Source organism: Taeniopygia guttata, chromosome 9 (assembly GCF_048771995.1).
Source record: "Taeniopygia guttata chromosome 9, bTaeGut7.mat, whole genome shotgun sequence".
Taxonomy (NCBI): domain Eukaryota; kingdom Metazoa; phylum Chordata; class Aves; order Passeriformes; family Estrildidae; genus Taeniopygia; species Taeniopygia guttata.
In genome coordinates, this window is record NC_133034.1 from 12,632,321 (window position 1) to 12,655,672 (window position 23,352).

Genomic DNA, 23,352 nt, shown 5'->3' on the forward strand with positions numbered 1-23,352 from the left:
GTTTTACAGGAAACAATTTGTCAGAGCTGTTCTGCTAGACAGGATTTTACAGTTCAAAATTTCACAGGAGACATGGGTGTCTTCAATTCCATGGGTTTCCACATATAAAATTAATGACCTTAGAAGCCCCAGTGTTTACTCCAAGACTGGGTGCATCCAAATTTAGGTGTTACTGTTCTGTTTGCATCACTTGTACAACAGCTCTCCTGAATTCAGCATATTCCTGGGGACATCAATGGACTTTGTGCCTAAAAACATCTCAGAGACTATTGACAGCAAGGCAAAAATATACGGCAATACCTAACTGGGAAAACTGAGCTATAAGAAATGAAATTTGCTCTATAGTTTGAGTTCTATGATTGGTATTGGGAAAAAAAATTGATGTATCTAAAATCATTGAAATATTAATATAGTTCACATTTAAATAAAATTTTGATTGTTCTCCCAAATCTGTGGAAGGGCTCACATTGTCTTCAAAGAATGTTGAACTATGGAATGGTTCCTCAGCTGCCTTTGGGTTATGGAAATCACAGGAACATGTGACAAAAATTGCAGCCATCTGCTGAAATCGTTGTTCCAATAGAAAAGTCAAGTGTGCACTTTAAGCCATTTTCCACTTAGTACAGAATTGTTTCATACAGAGTGGAATCTTTTAAATAAGGTGTCAAATATGGCTTTCTGTATGCATCAAAGAAATAGCTGTGTAGAAATATATGTCAGTTTAAAACTGGCACAGAATCGTCCTTCTGGTTAATTTTAGATGCTTTCAGAGATTTTCACCAAAATACTTACTCATCTGATTGCATCTATGTGTTAAAACTCATCACCACATTCACTGCATTTATGCTATTTTTTTTTTTTTGTGAACGGATAAAGCATTTAACCTACTTTCAAAAATATATTGTGTGTAATATGATTTATTTCTTGTGTAAAACACCCTCTGATATACCTTTATGTGCATTCTGCTGCAAAGCTCACACAGTTTTATGACTTTAGCATTAACTGCTCCTGGAAGGAGCTCACTTGGAGTCTGTTCTCTACCCTTAAAACTAAGGCTGTTGTGTTTTAACTGGTCAAAAGTCTATATCCAATTGCTAAGCCACATGGACATAGATCAAAGCTACCATGCCCAAGAGCATTTTAGCTTATATCAAAATGGGGACTGTGGAACCATAAATACAGTATTTTAATGTAATATTAATACATTATAATGCTAATATTACTAGTTAGGGGCCCTTATATTAGGATTTTGGGCCTTAATGGTAACATTATAGTCATGATGAACACAATTTTGGTGAGATATCCAGTCCTCATGTTCACTTTGTGGGCTTCCAAATATCACTCAAAATTGACACAGATACTGCAAGAAAGTAACTATAGGAGCAAGGAGTAAATTCAGGGTTTTAATCTGGAAAATATGTTTTCAGAACTGATTATATCATTTAGTGGAGCCACTGGTATTCAGTTTAGATATGTTGATTAACTAAGTATAGGTTTAAATAGCAGCCAATAGAGAGGAGCTGGGGTACAGCAGCCCAGATTTCCTATTCTATCAAAACATGCTTCAGACAGAAGAAGCTTGTAGCTGCTTGCAAGGATCTAATACGTGCCCTTGAATTTATTGTAAACCTTTGCTCTATACCTTATAAACCTTTTTCAATAAACACTTCTTGGTTTGGAAGGAATCTGACATAGTTCTAGTTTAATAATTAAAATCTTCATTGGTTTAGCCCTTTCAACGTCTTTTTTAATGTGTGGGAAGTTCTGAAATCCCAGAGCAAACAACAACAGTCTTTTTAAAAAATGCTGTGGTCTTTGGAATACATTACAGTAAAATCAGACATAGACAAATCACAATTTTTTCATACTCAAGCCCTTTGGTAAATCAGGTTCCTTTTTTAAGGGATGGATCACAGACTGAGTTGTGAAATGTGGCTTCAATAAATTTCTGTCTGAAACCTGAACCAACCAGTAAGTTTTTACTGAACATCAAACTCGAAAACTACTCCTGCACACTTCTATTTCAGTGCAATACCAAATGTTGCCATGGTCATCAGGTGCTGATATAACCATGGCAGCCAAACCCACATTTTTCTCCTGCTCTTTCCCACCACACCTGGTGTACCCCAGACCTGCACTGATTCCCTTGTGGTGTTACAGACACATTCCTTCTCCTGCATCATGGATTGCAAAGGGACGATTACACTACTCGGAACCAGCTTCCATTACTCCAGATAAAGCTGTAGGCTTTTAGAGAAAGCAATATTTGCTATATAGCCAGAAAAAAAGACAGTTTAACAAAACATAAGGCTCTGAAAAATGAAGCAGTTTGAAATAAGGATTTGTATTAATCTGCAGGAAAAAATTTCTCCTGGGATTTTCTGCTTGGATTAATGCAGACAAGCTGAACACAAATTACTATAAAATCCCTGTTTCTTACCTTTTGTTTTCTTTTTCACCCTGACTTCTTCTTTCTCATTTTCCAGATATGATGCTCTATCTTCCCTAGTTGTTCCTCCATGTTTCAAAATTCTCTTTTCCTTCTGTTTGTTAAACAAAGCTATCAAAAAACACTATCTTGTTTTATGATTGCATTTTTACTTTTTCCAGATGCCTTTTAATACTTCAAAGCAATAACAATGGTGTAGTTACTAGTAGTTCCCCACTACTTAATAAAGACCAAGTCTACCTCAGCTGTCACATCCTTGCTCTTTAGGTCTTGCTTTTCTCTCTAGAGCCAGATGTGCTCCCTGAGCAATTTCCCCAGGAGAGAAGAAAAAAAATCACTGAGCAGATATGATAGTGATTTGGGGACTGTTTATATTTATTTATTTATTTCATTAGCTAGCATGGGCATCTCAATAGTTGTGTCTTCTTATGACATCCTAGAGTCTGACTTCACAGAGTCTTAACTGGCCATTAACTTTTTAAGCTGATTTAATTCAGAAAATATCCACAGAATGGCTCCAGTTTGTCTGGAAATCATAGAATTCTAGAATGGTCTCTGATGAAAGGCACCTAAAGGATCTTCTTGTTCCAGCCCCCCTGCCACACCTTCCACCATCCCAGGCTGCTCAGAGCCCCATCCTTGAACATTTCCAGGGATGGGGCATCCACAGTTTCTCTGGACAACCTGTGCCAGGGCCTCACCACCCTCACAGGGTAGAATTTCTTCCTAATACTGAATCTAAATCCACCCTCCTTCAATTTAAAGACAATTCCCCTTATTGAACTTCATGAGGTTTGCCCTTCTCTCAAGTCTGTCAAGGTCTCTCTGGATGGAATTTGATTTCTTCAGTCATTCCAGTCTTATTGTCTGCCTACTTCAGTGGCAGCTCAGAATAGCCTAAGATTATACAGTTCCCAAAACTTGAAAAAAGAACTAATTCATATAGCTCAGCACTGGTCTAAACTCTTGCAGACCTGGACAGGGTGGTCAGACATCTCACAGAATATCAAGAATACATTTTTAGCTATTTCAGTGACATTTCACTTCAAACAAATTCCGTTTGCATGTTTAAATATTTCATAAAGCATAACAGGAAAGACCAAGTCTCTCTACAGTGTTTTAATAGATACATAATCTACTGAAAACCAGCATGATAATAATTAACCGGAAGAAACAGAAGAACCAATATATTTTTCTAGGAAAGAAAAGTGCTCTCTTAAAGACAGAGAAGACAAGGTGGAAAAGGAGATAAGAGCTGTGACAAAGAAGAATTATAGACCTTTGGCAGAAAAGCAAGTTTTTAAAATCTATTTCGTAGCAATCTTAACCTAAAGCAGGCTGGTTTTGTCTCAATGTGATAGATATGTTTGCAGTTTTGGGCTAGCTAAGCCTAGAAGGTGCTGTTACACATCTGATTGGCAATGTTATTAGTGCAGGGAGTAAATCCAAGCTAAACCAAATAAAGGGTAAGTAGTATAGATAGTCTACTATTGTTTAGAATGCTCCTGTGTAGGAAGAATTTCTTTTAGAGCAAGAAATAAATCAAAATTAAAAGATCTCAAAATAATAATAATATAATTGTATCTACTTGCCAACCATTAAAAACAAACAAACAAACAGCATTTGCCAATCAGTTAATAGGTTATTTATTCCTGCTACTATAATTTTATGCTTCCAGGTACTCAAAATAGCTACGCAGTCACAGTTATAATACTATCACCAAACTGAAGCAAGATAGGTTGCCTAGAGAATATTATGCCAGAAGACTCAATTTACTTTTCCTTTGTCCTTCAGCACATCTTTATATAGCCCATGAAGGTTTAAGAGTTACTTTTTGCTTTAAACCTAATTCCTTATTTTAACCATAAAATTGTCTCTCAAGCAGAATTTGCCTTCAGAGCATCACATTGTTGTTCTTGGCCAAAGCACAGCAAGTCTGCACATGTGCACTGAAGGTACCTGAACCTGGGCCAGGCAGGGATTCCCAGGAGCATCCCCAGTGTCTCACACACACACACACACACACACACACTCTGCCAACAAGCATCCAGGAAGGCACCAGTGCCAGGCTTCCCTGGGTTTCCGCTGAGTAGGAGCATCTCTGTCTCTGTCATTAACCACTCTCCTTCACAGGGCAGGCTCATGCCTCTTTCACACATTTTTGTTGTATCTTACTGTTCTTGGCCATTCCTGCTCCAGTTAGATGGAATATTTATGCTGAAGAAACGTTTCAGAAAGGTGGTTGTGTTTGCTCCTCAGTGACAGGAATGCCCTTTAGACAGATTTCTGCCCTCATTTTAATCACTGCATGTTTTTGTGTGCTGCATACCAGCACTCTTTTTATAGTTCCTTCTTTCTTTAGGCCTGCAGCTTCTTCTACTGATCTGCTGACTCTGTACTCTCCGTGATCCACGCTATCTTCTTAAAGATCTTTCCTCATAACAGATCAGAAACTGCTGCACATATTGGACCTATGTACCTCTACAGAAATCACTAGGCAGGTTTTGTTGTTCCCGCACTCCATCTCTGCCCCAGGCATCAATGTCACAGTGTCACCTGAAGTTACTTTCTTGCTTCACAACTAAATTTTTATCCTGGTTGATTTACAATCTGCTCCCAGACCACTCTTTTTGAGAGATGGATTACCCATCACCTTGGTACTCTGAGTCATTAAACTCATGATTAAGCCAATCTGTCTTGAAGTCCCTAGATCTCATCAGCTCTAAACACGTTGCCTTGGCTGTACCTGAACAAAGCACTTGTGCCATTTTTTCCCAGTGCAAGTGCCTGGATCTCCACTGGACGGGAGTAACCAACTCGAACTGTCTGCCAGCACAGCCCAGCAGTGCTCCATAACCCCAGCATGCTGCATGTTTTCCAGGCTGCTTTGAAGAACAAAAATAATGTATGAAGTTTCAAAATTTATCATCATTTCTGTACCTGTATCTCTAAAAGATGGGCAAACTCTGAAGCCTTTGAGGTGCCATGACTGAGCTCATGCCAACCTAAACCTTAAGAAATCCACTGCTCCGTACAATATTTTCTCTCCACCCTCCCTGCAATGCCTGACAGGGATTAGTGAAGTATAGACATTACGTAAAAAGTCCCATGTTATGTATAATTAGTGAATGCATGAGCAGGCAATAGGTTGGTTAATATTTCTGCTTGATACCTATGTTGTCATAATTATCAACCTTTCCTAGCTGTCAGAGCAGAAACTCTATGTGAAAATGCCAAAACAGAAAAGGGCTGGGAGAGAATAAAGATTTTTGTGTAAAAGTTGATGCACTGCCTCCTGATTCCAGTGCACTTTATGGTGTAGAAGAACCACGTGTAGAAGTACAGGTCAGCAGATTGGAGGCAAACATCTAAGTAAGAAAGAAAATAACTTGGCAGACCAGACTTTGCATAACAAACATTGAATATGAATCCTGAAGTAAAATGGCAACAGACTCATGTGTAAGTGAAAAAGCTGTCAGTGAAATGGATTATCTTGGATGCTCTTTACCAATGTGATACTAAGTAAGAGAGCAGGAGAGTGCTTACAACTCTAGTATAAATATGACAATATTTCTATGTCATATATTTTATGAAAATAAAAAGGCAAAAAGCTCTCTGTGGTGCCAATGAAGGTAATATCCATTAGTTTATATTTTGCTAAAGTTGGATTCAGCTCCACTGCTCCTTAACGCAGGCCCACAGAAAGTGAATGTCAGCACTGGGGCTGAAGTCCAATTAAGCAATTAAGACTTCTTAATACTGAGTATTAGTAAGTAATACTTATTAATAAGAAGTAATACTGAGAGGCCTCAGATGAGGTGAGTGTCCCATTGCCTCAGGTATAGTGTGAGAAATGCCATGGAGATAGGACATGGGCCATGGCATGAGAAGGGAAAAGCTTTTCTAAGGACAGAAGCAATTCACATATTTCTTTCTCTGTCTCAACAAGAATTTTTCTTTCTGGAGCCTTTTTTGTTCCATACTTTGGGCAGATGCCTTGAGCTAGATCAGAGTTGTTGACTTTTCTACTGGGCCTGTTTTAGGAGACTTTATTTCTAAAGAATTTCCTCTTGTATTTTTACATCTACCCCCACAGTTTATCAGAGCTATAAGCCACAAACTTGTTGAGGAGAATATCAGGTGTGCACAAACATAATTCTGTGTGAAATCCTTCCTTCCTTTGCCTGCTGTGTGTTTGAGTGAGGAGCAGGCAGTTCTCCCAGGCACAGTGAGAGGAGTGCAAGGATTCCCGAGTCTGAATGTGCTAAAGAGCTGCTTTTCCATGGAGTTGTTGTGGTCACTCCCTGTGCCAAAGGGAAGGTGCAGCGCTTGAATGCTCATCTTTGTCTGGAGGTGACTGGTGAGGCTCAGCAGAGGCCTGAGAGGTCATGCAGGGACAGAACTCCTGCCTCAGACAGCATCTGGGAGCTGTACACAAACACTGCCCAGAGGAAGCTGCATCTTCAGTAAAGGCAGACAACATTTGGTGTCTCTGTTTACAACTGTCTCCCTTCTCAGCGAATTCACTAACCTCAAACCTTGCCTCTCTCTTCAGGCTCTTGCAGGTATAAAAGTGAATAAAAGATTTTCAGCTGAAAGGATTTTGGTGTGAATCGTTTGGCACCCAAATGCTGAGTCTAGTTCTCAAGCATAAAATATTTTTTTATATTTTATGTTTAAAAATAAGAAGTATTTCTTATACCAAGTGTCTATCACATGACAGGGGGAAATTATCACCTTTTGGTGTTTATATGCATAAATCTAGATGAGCTATTTCTTTGTAGGAAAATGAATAATTTTTTTTTTAAATGAGTACTCAGAAAAAAATTGACACAGCATCAGCTTATCTAAACCTATTTTGTACCTCTCAATTTCTGAGTATGATGTCAGCAATTCTTTTTGCCTTTCACAAAGTCCATTAGAAAACACTTGCAAGAACAATTAGAAATTTAACTCATTAGAGTATTGAGAGGACTGTTTTCACAAGCTTCATATTTGTATTTGAAAAGCTCTGCAGTTTAAAATTTATCTTTATTCCAATGTGTAAAAGTCTTAAATGCCTTTAATCGACAAGATTAAAACACTAAGATTGCTAATATTTCTTCCATTTATAATTAATTTCCATGAAATGGTATCTACCAGTTACATAAAAAAGCTTTTAGTTCTCAGATGCCTTCTCTAGAGCCACCTGCTTCTGATAAAATTCTATTGATTTTCATTTTCAAAACACTGAATATCTTCTGCTACTTCTGTATAATAAGTGAAGATTTTTGACAAATAGAGAATGATAGCTCTGCTTCACTTATGAGTCTTGTTTAAATTAGTTTTCAGAAAAAGGCTAGAAAATAATCAGGTTTCAATGGACAAAGACCTAATTAATAGAGTGAAGTCTGTCAAAATACAAATTCAGTTTGAATTTTCAAATTCCATTTAAAACACGTTCCAAAAGAATTAGTCAAGTAAATAGAAAAAAAAAAAAAAAAAGTAAGCAGGAAAAAGAAACTAAACAGAACTGTTAAGCAGTAGGATGGTAAAAATGTTAAAGAACTTTAAGCCCAAAAATTAAATGTGAAATATGCCTACATTTTTTGTAAAGAAGATAAAGTAGAATATTGGGATGAAACTATGGTTAGCTAATGAACTGTGACTACAGAAATTAAAATTACCATATTCAACATTCATCCAAGGCTGAAATTTATGTGTTCACACAAGGGATATCCATCCAGAATGCTAAAAGAACTGGCATGAGGTCAGACCTGAGAGGACTCGTGACTGAGGAAAAATAAAAGTAGAACTTCTGTTTACAGATGAAGAAAAATTGTAGTCCCAAAAACTGACTGATATATCATGACAATCAACACCAACATAAGTTAAACCAGAAAATATATGAATACTATAAAGAAAAATATTGATAAGTTTTAAAAAATGAGACAAAAATTAGCATGTGATTAATAGTGAACTGTTGTATCAAAGTCACTGAACTGATTCTTGAATTAAAATGCAAAGATTTTTTGTTGCCGTGCTTTATTTTCCAAAGATGTGGAGATATCTGCATTGTTCAGGATTCGTTCAGGCTGCTGAGACTGCTGTGGAGCCCAGGAGCAGCCCAGCCAAGCAGCTGAAGCACTCACATCCTCCCAGCCCCTGCTTCCCCTCTCAGCAGATTTGCAGATCTCTGAAGGCTGAACCTTCATTAAAATTAGAATTTAAAAATGGGACCACTAAACCACACAAACCTAAGGGGACATTATACCATTTACCAATCAATGAATCAGTCCCAGGTATTTATAGAAGAAACTAAGTGTGCCAGTTTGGGCATATGTGAGTAACTTTAGCTTCCTTGACTTTTTATTTTAATGCAATATGTGGTAGATACAGTAACTTATTTTTAAAACCCACAAAACATAAGCTTCATTTCCTCCTGCTTACAAAAGGATCTCAGTTTATACACTTCCATGGAAATAGAGTGTTCAGCTTCCTGCTAAACTGTTAGCATGTTTCTGCCAACTCCTCAAAATGTTTGCCTTTACCCTTGTTGATTGTGAAAATACTCCAAATCTTGGTGCAAAACACAGTGGAAAAGAACAGAGGCTATAAGTAGGTACTATTAATTTCTTCACACTGTAAGCTGATATTCACAGACCTTTTCCCTCTGAAAGATGGGAAATCAGACTATGCTAAGGTAAGGTCTGGGCCTCCCCAGTAGAAGCCATTTCTTTTCCAACTCTTCTGCCACCATGAAACAATTTTCCATGAACCACAAGCCCATCATTCCTGAGAAGCCTCTGTCTACTCCCCTGTAAACTTTAACTGCATTTCCTAACTAAAGACTCAGCAAAAATCACTCCCTGCTCCCTCAGAACCAGGATGAGAGCAAACTGTATGAATTTATGTCCTTCACATACAGCTTATATACGATGGACTCTACCCTGCGTCACAGATTCTCTCCTACTGACAGTGTAGCTGTGCTCAAGTCACACTTCTATGTAATACTTTCCTAGTAGTCAAAAAAAAATCTACATTTGCATGGAAACATTTCCTTTTAAGCCATGACCTTTTTGGAATCACCTTAAAGGGATTCCTGGTTGGAATCACCATAAAGGATCTGATCTAGCAGAGATGAAAACCAAATTCTGAAACACTCATGGTCACAAGAGAGTGGTGATAACACCAGCTTATGCTATTTCCACTGTCTGTCCCTCCTATAATAATTTCTCACAACTGGAGAGACAGAAACAAAGGCAAAAAAAAATATAGTTCTGTTGTCCATAAGGAGCAGAAAAAAAACCTAAGATCAATAAAAATCTTTGAAAGTAGTTTGGAATAATCTCCATTTTTTTTCACTCCTGAAACAGCAACTTCACTTTTAGTAGTTGCTTCATCCTTTTATTGTTTACCAGATGCAGAGAGCGAGCTACAGCAAAATAAAAGCAGAGCTGTCTTTCCCCTTCCAGCCTGTCCTCCTGCATGCTTCTTCATATGGTTTTATTTTTAAACATTTTCCCATAAAGATGTAACTTACTTTAGGGCTTACTTGAAGGAAGCTCCCAACAAGTTCCCATATGCGATTGCTTAACCCAGAACAGCTGAGCTTTGTAAATCAGCAGCAGACCCAGCAGCACTCTCTGCCTGCACAGCCTGGTGGGGTTTGCCTTTTGCAGAGCAGCCCTTCACTAATGAGGAGCTGGCAAGAGGCACAGTGCCCCCGGAGCTCATTAAATGGCTGATTTTGGGCTGCTGGAGCATCACCTCAGGCCTGAGCATGGAGGCTGGAGCAGCAGTGCTGCTGCATGAGCAGGGCTCTGTGCCCCTGCACACCTGGGCTCTTCCTGAAGAGTTTGAAGTGAGGTTTCCTCCCTGTCACTGTCTCTCTTACTGTGACATAAAGTTTCAATGGCACTTCAGTGGTTTACCTCAGGAACTTGTCAATGTTCACATCGAAGAGGTTCCAGCCTGGGGCGACTCCGGAGTCATTGCCCACATGTCACCATGTCCCTGCACTGACAGCCTCCAATCAGTGCTGGCCCTTCTCAGCCCCCTCTGCAGAGCTTCCACTTCTGAACTTACTTAACAAACTGCACAGACATCTTCCCAAAGTAAGGGAAATTACCTGAGCAGCAGCAGAGCCAGCCCGTGCCACACTCTGCTTCAGGGGCTGCTGAACAGGGAAAGCCACAAATGCATTAATGTTGCTCCAGTCAAGACTCTTTACTCAGTTCTCTCAGCTGTGAGGGAGTCTGGAAGTGAACAACAGTCATTAGTGCTTCCTAACCTGCTCTCGTTCTCCTCAGCTGTCATGTCCAGGTTTGCTCTTTCTAGCTCAGACATGCTGGCAAAAGAGATGCTTATGACGTGAAGCTCAAGCGCCAAGTCCAGTGGTCCCTCTGGGCTGCAGATTATTTTTCTTGGAGGCTTATCTGCTCTGGCTAAGCAGAAGAATAAAAACACTACAAATTTGATCAATCTTTCCTCTGCTCACAGGTAGGCAACTTATATTATGATAGAAACTGGAATCTGAGGCTGTGGTTGTGCAAAACATCAAGTTCCTTTCGAAGAGGAAGAACTACCTGAGGAGCACTTGAGCTGTGACAGCAGTGCTCAGGGTGGGTGCAGGAGGCCTGTGCAAGCACAGTGGGGGCATCAGGTTGGTCAGGGGAGCCCCTGCTGGATTTTGGACTCTTCCCCAGTTGGGCAGCCTTTGCAGCTGGTACAGGATTGTCAGCAGAAATGGCCTTCTACAGTCAGATTTTTTTTTTCTTATAAGTCAGTGGGTGTTGGATTGCACCCAAAGCTGCAGAAGCATTTGGAAAAAGACTTAGGATCATAACGGCAGATTTGCATTAGCAAAGATTAAAAGCTGCTTTAAGTTAGCCTAAACAGGGGCTTTACTTACTACCAGAGCATTATACATTTCCAAGTCCCTCTAAGTACAGCTGGACGTGTCTGGAGACCACCCGTGTTTCTCTGCCAGGCTGTGGGCCGGGCCTGCAGGTGGGGCTTGGCAATGTCCTCCTGGCCTGGCACCACTGCACAGCAGCATGTGTGTAAAGAGTATACGAGCTGTGCTTTTCTAAATTAGTAATGACTTATTAATCTGGACAGGGATATTCTGGCCATGGGCATCTAACAAGAAGTGAGAGCTGTTTTTGCTCTTCTGCGTTGGTGCAGAAATATGTTTGACAAGGCTGGTAGCAGCCAGCTTGCTGAGACATCCATCAGAGCAGCTGAAGCTCAGAGTCTCAGAGGGGTGTTTGTTCTGGACAGGACCCTCAGCCATTCTGACCCCTCAGGGCATTTGATCTCCTGCTGGCTCAGCGAGGCTCAATGCTGCCTTGCTCTTATCATGGCTCTGGCTGTGCTGTCACTTCCAGTGTGACTAAAACAGTGCACTGAAGAGCAAGGATGAAACTCTTGTGGTGTGCCTTACTTGACAAAGCTCACAGCTCTGCTGCAGCTCTGGTTTATTGTAATAAAGTAACTGGTTTAGTGTACACCGAGGTGTTCCTTTTTCTTCTAAGTCTCCTGTGCTCCTGATGTATTGTGGTTCCATGGTGCATCCCGTGGTAAGTGCTCTCACACACTTTCAGCAGACACCTCTCATGGCATATTGCCTTTTGGAAGGGAAGCAGTTTATTCCTGTTTTGAGATTCACCATCGAGCATCCCTGTGGAACAAACTCACACGGACAAAGGAGAAAGCTGAGCACACAGAGTTGCTCCAGTACAGTCCAGAAGTGATGCTGCAGGTGAGCAGGAGCCCTGAGGGGCTGCAGCAGCATTTCCCAGGTTCTCCCTCTGGAGTGGGACAGCAGCTCAGGACCAGTGTGCTTAGCCTCGGACAATTTTCCCTACTCATTCAGTTCATTACTGGGCATAAGCTATGACTGCCTTTCTTTCACTGGTTTTGATGTTCATTGGATATTTGATGTTTGTTTGATGAGACTACTTGCTGACAAAGCTGCATGGAGGTTTAGGAAGCACTTCAAGGTAGCTTAGAAAACTGCCTGCTAGTTTTCTCCAATTTTAATAACACACTATTGTCTGAGTGCCCCACACTTTCTGTCTGTTACTTTCACAAAATAAAAGCAAAAGTAGAACAGTTCATCAACTGCACTGCTAGCATAAGGCAGTCCCCCAAAGGTCTGGTAAGGAGCCACTGCATCCTAGGCCTTTCTGAAATTACCCATCAAAAAATTAGTGAAGTATTCAGATATCGTTTTTTGTTTGGTCCATTCTGCCTAGTTACTGATACAGAAAAAACCTACACCTTAAAGAGATAAGTAGGACAGGCACTTTAAAAAGTGATGATGCTCTTATTCTTCTCAGCTGTGCAAATTTCAACTAAAATTGAAATCCAGTGGTGTGTTTCCCATGGTTAATTACAGAACTTAAGCCACTGTATATTGTCAGCTATTCCTAACTCAACAGTGACAGTACATCATCAAGTCTATGTATGAATTGTTCACAAACAGGCTACATTTTCATTGTTACCTAAAAAGTGCTGTGATTTCTTTGATTTTTTTATATGTTTGTTCACCAAAACCAACTTATGTTGCTAAATTATGTTTCTGGTTTAATCAAGCTTCATTAGAACCTGTTCTGCCTGAAATTTCATCTCTAACTTTTACATGTCTTCTAAGATGGGCAAAATTAGTTTAAGACTCTTACCCATTTGGAGCGCTGTACCTCTGAGGGTCAGCTACATCCTGGAAGCTGAAGCTGTTATAATTATGAGTTTCAAAGAAACTCTGTAGTATTAAACCACACAGAATGCAGGGAATTCTACAAGATTTTGCAGATTTTTCTTGCACCATGAGATCCTGAATTCCCGGACTGTAAATGGAGGCCAAGCAGGATTTCTGACAGGCTCTGTGGAAAACAGAACAGTAATAGTAATTTAAGTAATGACTTTAAAAGCAGTGTGCATGAGAAATATCTTTTTAGATGAGCTGTACTGATAGGGGTTTCAGACTGAGCTGTTAAACAGATTAGCTCTAGATGGGGCCCAGTGCTGCCAGTGCAAACAGCATCCAGCTACAGTCATAGGTCCCCATGGAAATGTTTATGCATAACCACATCCCTCAAGCAGGCAAAAAAAAAGCAAAAATTTGCATTTTTACTGTTCAAGTGCTGAGTTATTTCTCTTCCATTTTCAATTTCCAGCATGAATTAAGCTGTGCAATAGATCCCCAGATTCATTGATCTGTTTAAATAAACAATGTGATATATTTAAATAAACAATGTGATACACACCAGGCCACAAGAACATGAGACACTGATTTCTTTTGTTGCCATTTGTGGAGCAGGCAAATTATATCCTGCACAGTCAGAACAGACCCATCCATGTGATTTCATCAAAGATCTCCGTTTGTGGTGGTAAGAGCCACCACACCACTTGATGGTCTGTTTTTCCTAAATGGAAACATTTCTGGCTCTCAGAGGGTGAAGGAGATTTCCGTAAGAGGAGTTGCTACATGCACATTTGTGGTTCTGCCACTGGCACAACACCAGGAAATGCCAAACTCAAAGGGCTCATGACTGTATATATGTCAACTACAAGTTTGTTTCTGCTTTGAAGGACTTAAAAAGGAGGATGATGGAAACTTTTTGCCCACTTGTGATAAGATTTACAGGTTAGGAAGGTTAAATTTATAGGTGCCATTTCCTCTAGTACAGCAAGATTGTTTCCATAAGAAAAGAGACACTATTCTCTGGTGTAAATATACATTAAGTAAAAAGCCTTCTTGCAGCCAGAGTTTAAAATTTCACAATAATTGATTGAGCAAACATTCAGCCCCTGAGCCTGGAGCACGCAGAGCCCTGGGAGGCTCCACAAGGGAACAGACATAACCTCCTCTCCCAGGAGTGGCTCTCCCCACAGGGTGAAGGATGCTTTGCTGCACAGGGCTCCTGCATCTCCTCCAGGCTGTCCCCACAACCACCCAGATCCAGCAGCCTCACTGGAGTGAAGGCTGCACCAGCACTGCTCCATTCTCGGCCCTCAGGTTCAGGCAGTCAGTCACTGACCTTGGTGTCAAACCCTCCAAAGCAGCAAAGCCAGGGCCCTAAAAGAAAAGAGCCCACAGCAAGAAAAGGTAGAGGAGAGTCAATTGCCCAGAAGAAAACATGTGAAGGCACTGCAATGGTTCCCTAACAGAGAGAGAAGGAATCAGGTACTCCATTGTCAGAAGCTCTGCCAGTCCTCTTGCCATGCAGCAGTGACACTAGGAAAAGAAAAAAAGTATTTGAAGCAGTAAAGATGTGTTTCTTAATTTTTTCTATGTGGTGCAATTTACATGCCAGAGAACTTTTATTTTCTTTACATACAAGGCTTTCCTGCCAGAAGTGTTAATATTACATATAATATTTTCTCATTTATTATTACAAAATAAAGGATTTTCCTTCTACAGCCAGATTATTTTGTTCCCTGAGTACTATTTGTAACTATTGGCAGTCCAACTGCCTGCTGTTTATCAGAAAGATAATTTCATCAATCCCATAGCAGGCAGATCCATGGCCCTCCTCCAGACAGTATTGAAAATGCTTATGTTTAAATGTTTGGAATCAAGGAGGTTATAAATCCACATCGTGTGATCAAGCTGAAGGAACAGCTATATTCAAAAATAACTATTAATTTTCTTACAGTCTTGACATAATTTCAAAAATAGCTGGTCCCACTAGCATCTGATTTATGTGCCAGAACAACATAAACAATATTGTAGAGCAAGCCCATATGTTTTCTAAACTTTGTAATATTAAGAGATAAACACATAGATTGACTGGAAAAGTTAAGAAATATTTGAAAGAAAATAAAAACTTCTGTGCCCCAGAGTTATAAAAAAAAAATTGAATTTCTCTGTATTTAGGCATTCTAGGAGAGTTTTCAGATCATAAGCTTCACACAGTTGGAAAGCTCTTTGTACTTTGAGAGGACTAGAAAATGTGATTTTTGTTGAAGATGACATGTTCTGGCAATATAACTTACTTTGCCATTACCATCCTCAGGAATATTTTCCTTTCTTTCAGAGGTGGATATGTGCATGTCCATGTGCTCGGCCTGGCAGAAGATGTAGGAAGGAGCTGCTCACATTTGGACAGAGCTGTTGGTAACTTGTGTGCCTGCATTTCTCATGGAACAGCAGCTTCTCTGCATGCCTGTGATAGAGGTCCTAATTTACATGTGGAAGTGTTAATTAATGGCAATTCATAAGGTCATGTCTCTACAACTGAAATTCTTTCCCTGTGGAGAGGAGCAGAGAGCAGCACTGATACCAAAGAGCACAGGAGAGCCATTGCAGATAAAACAAACAGGCACATCCACTCCCTGAGCTTCTCTAAATAAATTTTTTTAAAAATTTAGCCTCCAAATAGTCCACATAATTTCTCACAGATTACAAGCCAGACAGATCCTCTACTGCAGAACAGGCATGCCCATTTACCTAATAAAAAATTCACAGATTTACAGGAAAAAGTTGTAAATTGGTATCAAAGTGGAAAAGAAATGCGATAGAGCCATGCCATTTCTTTCCATGAAAGAATATGTGAAACAACTTGCAAGTCCTGCAATCACTGCCTAAGCACCCTTTCTGAGAGAAGTATCTGCAGGACAGCAGAGTGAAGATCGAGATGTTCCTTAAGGGCTCCCTGGGCTCTGGGTCAATAGGAATTTGTCTTCAGATCTGTCTCAAATGGCTTATCTCAGTCAAAAATTAAACCCAGAGAGGATGCTAAGAGGCTGGTTTAGAATGTAATAAAAATTAGGTAAGAAAGGTATATTCCCTGGTCTTCTCTCCTGAGTGAGAGGATGCTAAATCAGCTGAAAGAGCAAGCAGAGACCTGGCTTTGTTGAATTATATGACAGAGAAAGCGAAAATCCTTTTTGTAAGCCATTTTTGTACATGGTGAGTCAGGGAATTTACATTTCATTATGTGCTCAGCAAGAAGTGTAAAATACAAATCCTTCAAGCAGATGTGAAGAGACACTCGGGATCAATCTAATGTCAACTGCAGAAAAAAATGATAGCGTATGAATTAATGTTTCATTATGTCAGATCCATGAAGGCTGGATGATCTCAGGCATGCAGATAAGATGCCTGTCCAATCTGCCACTTATTTTTGTCATCCAAGATATGGACAGAAGAAGCAGAGTTGCTGCCAGCTGACATGAAGGTGGTGGGTGAGGGAACTCTGGGGTTTGGCTGCAGTGGTTATGCAGTCATTTGGAGAGACTTTAGTTATACCTTCTTCTGACAGCTGAGGTCCCTGTGTCTAGAAAGCTGCTTCTCTGAATTTTGTCTGTGAGGAAGAGACAAGCATCCCTCCCATGTGGAACAGCTACAAGAGTGCTCATACAAGCCCTGAAGGCCACATGGGGCTGTGCCTGTCTGTATGTTTACCAGAAACTCAGTTTTTGTACTCAGGTTTGACTTATGCAACTCCTTCCAAACAAATGGAGTTGCAGCTTCTTTATCCATCATGGTATGTGCTAGTTGTGCCTCTATAGATCCTTGTATTGAATTATCCCTAAAGCTATGAGAGTTTCACAGGTACTAAATTCCCCAAAATAATTTTTAGAAATATAAAATAAGGCAGTAAAGTTGCTAACTTAGAACTTGGTTGATGTATTGTCAGCTCGAGGTCTTTCTAAGAAAACACATGGCAGAAAAGCAAAACAAAACTAAACAGTAACATAAATTCCAAGTTTATAAAATGTTCAGTGTAATTTGCAGCATTATAGTAGTCACAGTTCTGTCTTATATTGACTGGAAGCATTTAAACATACTTATGTGTGTATATATATATATATATATATATATACACACACATATATATGCATGATCCACCCTGCCAGACAAAGCTGTATGACAGATGGGAAAGAGCTGTGTAGTTATTCTGTGCTTGATTGCTGCATTGTGTCAGACTAAGACTGGCCATAGTCATAAAGCTGGTTCATGCAACTATTCATATTTACCTAGAAGTCCCCTAAACAGCCATTGGAACAGTAGTTGTTTTCTTACCCAAGCAAACACAGCGTTTGAAAGTCTCTGAGCTCTTCTGGAAGATGCTGTTGTAAGTAAAGATTGCTTAATGCTGCCTTCCTTCAATCACACAGGCAGATGGGTGGAGTGTAGCAGGCACTGGAGAGAAAATAAAGCCCTTGGAGCTGGGAGCCAGACCAGCATAACACGGCAAAAGCTGGAGGCTAAACCTGTGAATCATTCCAGAAATAAAATAGTAGAGATTTAAGCTTTGGGGAAATATTACCCTGTAGTAAAAAAATGTGAATCTTCATCAAGAAGTCAATCTAAAACAGGTCAATTTTTCTAAAGGACTTCAAAATTAAATGCCTCTGTCATCTAGTAACTCTGGAGTTTGCAAGAGAAGTAGAGACCATCTGTTCAAGAGACCAGTAACACAGTCTGTGCAGCTAATCAGCATGATAGCAGTAGGAAATTATTTCATAGGGGCCTATCACATCTAGTTTTAAAACTAGTAAGCAGACTTTTTAAATTTTTATTAAGTTTTCTGCATCTCTCACAAAACCTCTTTCCTGATAGGATTTATACTTTAATTCTTACAGGTTTTTCTCAGTCTCTAAACAGGAATATGCATAAGAAATAAATACATAAACAGTGGGGTGCAGGGGTATGCCTGCAGCATATTGCTACTTCAGTGCATAGCAGTCAGGGTTATCCCAGTAAGGATAAAATCCCTATTGTCATAAAAGGCTTGTATAAAACCTTCTTTACATGGCAACTTTTGATTAATTATTAAAAAAAAAAAAAGAAAAAGAAAAAGCAGTACTCCATTACTGAAATCCCGCCCTCATTTTAATGTATACTAGCCTACTATTATCTGGTGTATTTTCTTGTTGTTTTTAAGCATTTTATTGAATTCTGAATATGGAAGTCTGGAATGCTTTACTGAGTGACGTTTCAATTTATTTTTTGCCAAGAATTGAGAAAATGTACATTAAAAAGTGCTAAAATTTTCAGAAATCCATTTACAGCCTCCCTAATGATAGGAATACCTGATACAAAATATCTAAATGAACATATCTTAAAGAGTTTAGGGGGGAAACAAAGAGTTATCAGGTATTTCTGAGGATGGTGAGAGCTGCAGAAGTTTTTTGCAGCAGTGTTACACAGGTCAATACAAACATCCTGGATATTGTGCCAGAACTCTTCTAATGCTTCAGTGAATCTCACTAACATTTCCTGTTGCATTCAGCTCTCTAAAGCCTACCTGACTTCTTCCTTGGAAGGACAGCTGTGTGTCCCCTGCTCGCTTTCAGGGCACAAACAGGCCACAGATTTCTAAGGACTTTGAGAAATGAATAGAAATTAATGGAAAACTGACCTCAAGACTTTGTTTCTGTCGGTCATGCACCAGTGAAGGAGGAATTACAAAGAGGCAGATGAGCTCTGCAGAAGGAACAACAACATAACTGAAAGGAAAAAGCCCCCTGAGCACTGCCCAGAGTGGATCAGCCGAGGTTTGCCCACACCAGGAGCGAGCAGGCAGTGACAGCAAGGCTCAGGTGGCACTAACGCCCCAGCAAGGTCTGAGCAGCTCTGGTCAAGGGAACGTGGACCAGGTGGGTCCAGACCTCACCCTGCTCTTGATAAAAACAGGATTTGTTGGCCTGGGGTAGGAAAGGGTGTGGATACCACCACACCTTCCCTGTAAAACAGTAATTTCATGGATAGTGTTTAGAGCTAAATGGAAAAAAAAAAAAAAAGAAATACAGGAAACTTGAGCATTTCTCCTTTTTTTATGTGTAATTCTGCCTCTTTATAGTCTATCTGCTTGTTTAAGTCCTCTGGAGCATAAGTACAAATAAGTTCAAAGTGCCCGAATCCAAGATGTGGACGTTCTACAGCTGGAGACTAAATACTGATTGATCCCTTAAAAGAAAGCATCAAAAACAGCTTTGGAGTGTACAAAATTGATTTCATTACTTCTTGGAAGTATGAATTTGGGGGAAAAATATTTAAGAAATAAACTGAGAGAAAAAAGACCTTTTGATTTCACACAACGAGTAGTAGGAATGTTTTTCATACCACTGCATGTCAGCAATTTGGAAAGTCAGTATGACCAAATGAAAACAGCAATGTGCTCTACATCTTTGTTCCAGCAGAAATATTGACTCTGAGCTCCATGTGCCTCTAGATGTGCAATTCTGATGGTTTATGGGATTTTCACCTAATTTCATTGACAATATGTCTCCAAGTGGTTAAATCAACCATGACAGTTCAAGAACACATAATTTCTAATCTTCCATAAGCAGCAAGAATGACAAAGCAGGAATAGTTACATAGTAAAAATAAATAAGAAATGGAAATATTTATATGTCTTGGTGCTGCATTATTATTATATGCAGGATTTCCCCTTTGACACTGTTGATGAACCACTCCTGGTATTGTTTCTGGCAGCACAAAGGAGTTAACAGTGCTCAAAGGGCCTGGAGCTGTACCACAGTCTAATAGAAAAGGGGAGCTATGTCCTAGGGAAGAATCTCACAGCGTCCCTTCCACACCCCTGTCTTCATGCCAACAATTTCCCAGCCAGCTGGAGTTTCCCTTCCTTGTGGGAGCTAGCACAGAGCTCATCCCTCTAGCCTCAGGACCCCAGGATAGTATATTTGCTGAACCCTGACTCTTACAAAGAGCCCAGCAGGACTCAAGACATCCTGTTTCTCTGGTGGCCTGATGAGTTTTCTCCCTAATAATGTCCCCTCCTCTGCTGTCACATCTTAGCAAGCTCTGTCATAATAACAACAAGCCTCAGCTCAGTGGTGAGTGTTTCCAACAGGGGTATTCAGAGTGGATGTTGAACTGGTTTATAAAGATCCATTTTTATGGGATAGGGCTTATTCTAGTGCTTTGCAGTCCTGCCCAGAGAAGTCTAAACACTGTCATAGATGGATTTGGAAGTAGGAATGCATTTACATATTATGTTTATCTCAGAGTAAAATTCTTATCAATTCTAAAGGTAACAGGGAGCTGAACCTGTAAGAAAATGAGCTGGGCCCTGAGAAGTGAGCAGCACAGGTGGTCTATCAACCAGGAGAGCTGGTATTTTTTCCTGAAAACAAATCTGACTTGTTTGTATCTGTTTGCACATACCACGTCTATGTATTGACTGCAGCAATCCCAAGATATGGATTGGCTTATGGTAAAGAAGTTTCCTGAACATGAACTCCACTTGAAAGCCCGGGTGGGCAGAAAGGATCAATGCATATTTGCAATTTATAAGCAGTTACCAATCAACCTAATTTAGGTGATCCCTGGACAATGTAGATGAATACTTAGAGTTATCCTATTAAGATTAGGCTATTTAAGCTAATTTTGAGCCACAGATATTGGGTGTTAAAAATAGACTATTGATGTGCAAGAAAGCAAAAGAGACTATTTGAATTTAATTTTGACTCCAGGCCCAATCTTTGCAAGTCAGTGCTAAGCAGGGAACTCCACAGGTTCCCCTGTCTTCTGCTCTCTCCCTACTCTGCCTCTTATCATAACAAAAAATTCCAGCTGTGAACAGTTTGAGGACTGAGTTGCTTCTCATCACTATTCTGTAACCAGGGCTTTAAAAAATACTAATGCAAACAACACAAAGCTTGCACAGAAAAACAGATCATATAAAATATAAAGAGAAATGGTAGGAAAACATCAGTGCAAGGCCTCTAGGTTATCTGCTCAGTAACCAGGAATTAAAAGTGTATTTGGCAAGCTATTATTGTTAGTCCCCTAAGTGCACTGAAGGTATGTAGTTATGCCTGCAAGCCAGTGGACAGAAACAGAGGGTTTAATTCCAGCTTCTCTCCACCTGCTTTACTGAAGTGGTCTAGCAGCTCCTGCAATACTAGCATGAGCTCCAAAAATAACGATGTGGTTTAGTAAGTATAATGACAACATCTGTAAGATATTAAGAGCCAAACCTCAGGTTTTCTTGCACATTTCTAAAGGTCTGAAGGAGAAAAAAAAAAAAGAAAAAAGAAAAAAAAAAAGGAAAAGAAAAAAAATTACTTTGTGAAATACTTTTTCTCAGTTCAGTGGTTAAAGGACAATTTGCAGCCAGGCATTTCCTGGAATCATAGAATCATTTAGGTTGGAAAAGACCTCTAAGATCATTGAGTCCAACCTTTAACCTAACACTGCCAGGTCCAGCCCTAAAACAGGTCTATAGCATCACATCTCCATTGTTTTTGAGCACTTCTAACAACAGTGATTCCACCATTCCCCTGGGTATCAATGCCTGACCACCCTTTCAGTGAATAAATTTTTCCCTAACATCCAATCTAAACCTCCTTTGGCACAATGTGAGGACATTTCCTCCTGTCCTGTCCCTTGCTACCTTGGAGAAGAGGCCAGCCCCCACCAGGCTACAACCTCCTTTCAGGTTCCTACCACATTTGCAAAAAATAGTTACATTATCATGTAAATGGCACAGAATGTCTAGAAAGCTATGGAAAAATAAAAAGAATGAAGCTGGTGGAGTCATCAGCAATGATCTTTTTGTCCTCTGCTTCCAGCCCCTCATCTTCTAGGAGGGCATGGATGGAGTAAGCTGCCATGGCCATCCCTGAATGCAACCTGCCACCCTCACCTACTGGGCTGATGTTCCAAATTAACATTACACACAGACAATGCAGTTAAATATTTTACATCTGCACCTAACTCCTTCAAGGCACAGAGGGAGGGGACAATTTGGCTCTAGTATCAGAATCTAACTGCTTAGGCAGGTTCTCCTGCTTTTCAAGGAGGAAGGACCATCCTCCAAAACAGGGAAATGCTGATCAACTATTTTTGTGTGTCATTATTTTTGTCTCAGAGTACTTTCCAGCCTGTTGGACTATTTTTCCTTTTCCATGCTGAAAACCAGGCCACTGCTCAGGAAGAAATAATGTTTCTGTTTGAGACAGAAAACACTTCAGGGAATTCTGTGGTTTTCTAGATGTACACAAACCAGAGCGTCTTCTGTCTGAGAATTTTCAAAGTAAGCACCAGATTCTTCCTCCCCACTGTGGATCCTTTACAGTGCCCAAGTGGCAACAGCTAAAAGGAAAAGTGGGTTACTGTAATACATTTTCCTGGGCTTTCTAAAATCAGTCTGCAATGTTACCTAACACAGAATATAGCTTGCCTGTTTAACACACTGCTGCAGTGACAGAAATATTGCTTTCAAGGGGTTCGCTTAGGATATTGATCCTAAATAAAAGGCTCATGTTTAAAAACCTTCCTACTGCAACCCTTTCAAAACATTTCAGTGAACTTTTTATACTCCAACTTTGATCAAATATGTCCCACATATTTACACATTAATCAGGTACTGAATTTCCTAAATCAGGCAGTTTGAGGGCATGGTGGTGTGTATTTGCTACTGAAGTGTTAATTTTTTCACCACAGTAAAGAACCTGTGCCTTGAGTCTATTCTGTCATCATTATTAAATATTCAGTAATTCTGCCACAGAGGCCACCTAAACATTATGGGATTCATTGCTATAGAAGCTGTTAAATTAAAAACTGCAAAAATCCACAACCAGATATTTTCCTGATCCTTTTACTGTCATGGAAACTGAGGTGGAGTTATTTGTACATCACTGAACCTGTGTGTTGACATGAGCAACAGAAAGAATGGATTGGGCTGGGTATAAATGCATCTCTGAGACTGCCACAAGCTTCCATGCAGCCCAAAGCTTCCTGGAAAGCTTCAGGAGAGAGAGGAGATCACAATCTCAGCACACAACATTAGAGAAGTGTTTGCTGCTCAATGGCAACAGAGAGATTCTTGGCTAGCAACAGTTTTGTTCTACATTTACGAAGAGAGTTCTGATGGTGCAGTAGTAAGAAGGTGGGAGACTGAGGAAACTAGACTATTATGGGATGACAAGCAGGTTAT

At 40.0% G+C, this 23,352-nt stretch overlaps 1 long non-coding RNA gene across 1 annotated transcript; it reads right to left on the minus strand.

Moving 5' to 3' along the window:
- Window positions 1-11,050: 11,050 nt before the first annotated feature.
- LOC140684728 (uncharacterized) lies at window positions 11,051-21,406 on the minus strand. Its single transcript, XR_012057435.1, has 3 exons — window positions 18,808-21,406; window positions 15,434-17,656; window positions 11,051-14,672 (listed from the first exon to the last, which is right to left on the minus strand). It is a non-coding gene; the product is annotated as an uncharacterized lncRNA (long non-coding RNA).
- Between the last annotated feature and the right edge of the window lie 1,946 nt (window positions 21,407-23,352).